This window comes from Ananas comosus, linkage group 21 (assembly GCF_001540865.1).
Source record: "Ananas comosus cultivar F153 linkage group 21, ASM154086v1, whole genome shotgun sequence".
NCBI lineage: Eukaryota > Viridiplantae > Streptophyta > Magnoliopsida > Poales > Bromeliaceae > Ananas > Ananas comosus.
The window spans coordinates 5,424,103-5,426,602 of NC_033641.1; the positions used below are offsets into that span (position 1 = coordinate 5,424,103).

General features: G+C 39.9%; 1 non-coding gene across 1 annotated transcript in view; it reads left to right on the forward strand.

Annotated features, from left to right (window-relative positions):
* The window catches only part of TRNAM-CAU, a 74-nt gene continuing 48 nt past the window's right edge, over positions 2,475–2,500 (forward strand). The window contains exon 1 of the tRNA in view: positions 2,475–2,500. This exon is cut by the window's right edge and continues 48 nt beyond it. This is a non-coding gene — a tRNA (tRNA-Met).

Genomic DNA, 2,500 nt, shown 5'->3' on the forward strand with positions numbered 1-2,500 from the left:
GGCCCAGTGAATATCGCTTATTCCGGTGTTTATCAGTGGTGGTATACAATCGGATTACGCACCAATGAAGATCTTTATACAGGAGCTCTTTTTCTATTATTTATTTCTGCTATATCTTTAATAGCGGGTTGGTTACACCTACAACCCAAATGGAAACCAAGCGTTTCGTGGTTCAAAAATGCTGAATCTCGTCTCAATCATCATTTGTCAGGACTTTTCGGAGTAAGTTCCTTGGCTTGGACAGGACATTTAGTTCATGTCGCTATTCCCGGATCCAGGGGAGAGTACGTCAGATGGAATAATTTCTTAGACGTATTACCCTATCCCCAAGGGTTGGGACCCCTTCTTACGGGTCAGTGGAATCTTTATGCCCAAAACCCTGATTCGAGTAGTCATTTATTTGGGACCTCCCAAGGGGCGGGAACTGCCATTCTAACCCTTCTTGGGGGATTCCATCCACAAACGCAAAGTTTATGGCTGACCGATATTGCTCATCATCATTTAGCTATTGCATTTATTTTTCTCATTGCTGGTCATATGTATAGAACTAACTTCGGGATTGGGCACAGTATCAAAGATCTTTTAGAAACACATATTCCTCCGGGGGGTCGATTAGGACGTGGGCATAAGGGTCTTTATGACACAATCAATAATTCGATTCATTTTCAATTAGGTCTTGCTCTAGCCTCTTTAGGGGTTATTACTTCCTTAGTAGCTCAACATATGTACTCCTTACCTGCTTATGCATTCATAGCACAAGACTTTACTACTCAAGCTGCCTTATATACTCATCACCAATACATTGCAGGGTTCATCATGACAGGAGCCTTTGCTCATGGAGCTATATTTTTCATTAGAGATTACAATCCGGAGCAGAATGAGGATAACGTATTGGCAAGAATGTTAGACCATAAAGAAGCTATCATATCTCATTTAAGTTGGGCCAGCCTGTTTCTGGGGTTCCATACCTTGGGCCTTTATGTTCATAACGACGTCATGCTCGCTTTTGGTACTCCGGAAAAACAAATCTTGATCGAACCTATATTTGCCCAATGGATACAATCTGCTCATGGTAAGACTTCATATGGGTTCGATGTACTCTTATCTTCAACGAATGGCCCAGCCTTCAATGCAGGTCGAAGCATATGGTTACCGGGATGGTTGAATGCTGTTAATGAGAATAGTAATTCACTTTTCTTAACAATAGGCCCTGGCGATTTCTTGGTTCATCATGCTATTGCTCTAGGTTTGCATACAACTACATTGATTTTAGTAAAAGGTGCTTTAGATGCACGTGGTTCCAAATTAATGCCGGATAAAAAGGATTTCGGTTATAGTTTTCCTTGTGACGGCCCAGGACGCGGCGGTACTTGTGATATTTCTGCTTGGGACGCATTTTATTTGGCAGTTTTCTGGATGTTAAATACCATTGGATGGGTTACTTTTTATTGGCATTGGAAACACATCACATTATGGCAGGGTAATGTTTCACAATTTAATGAATCCTCCACTTATTTGATGGGATGGTTAAGAGATTATCTATGGTTAAACTCTTCACAACTTATCAATGGATATAATCCTTTTGGTATGAATAGTTTATCGGTATGGGCGTGGATGTTCTTATTTGGACATCTTGTTTGGGCTATTGGATTTATGTTCTTAATTTCATGGCGTGGATATTGGCAAGAATTGATTGAAACTTTAGCATGGGCTCATGAACGCACACCTTTGGCTAATTTGATTCGATGGAGAGATAAGCCGGTGGCTCTTTCCATTGTACAAGCAAGATTGGTTGGATTAGCCCACTTTTCCGTGGGTTATATATTCACTTATGCAGCTTTCTTGATTGCCTCCACATCAGGAAAATTTGGTTAATTTAGTTATTTATTGTTTTTTTATGTACTGTATCAGCAACAATTTCATTTGTTTCGATGGAGGGGGAGGATACGCCTTCTTATATTTTTACATCTAGGATCCGAACTGTATCATTGATAATAATAGGAACTGAACATTATGGCAAGAAAAAGTTTGATTCAGAGGGAGAACAAGCGGAAAAATTTGGAACAGAAATATCATTTGATTCGCCGATCCTCAAAAGAAAAAATAAGCAAAGTTTCATCGTTGAGTGAAAAATGGGAAATTCATGGAAAATTGCAATCCCCACCACGTAATAGTGCACCTATACGTCTTCATCGACGTTGTTTTTTGACTGGAAGACCTAGAGCTAACTATCGAGACTTTGGCCTATCCGGACACATACTTCGAGAAATGGTTTATGCATGTTTGTTACCGGGCGCAACAAGATCAAGTTGGTAAGGATAAAAATATCGTTTCATATTTGTATAGATCTCTATGATCTATGATCATAGAAGGGCCCTCTTTACCATTCTGTATAAATGGACTATTCTATTTGTATAGATATGGTAGAGGGGCGTATCCAATCTTTCTTCGCCCATTAGTTCCTAGTTCTTTAGCGCGGAGTAGAGCAGTTTGGTAGCTC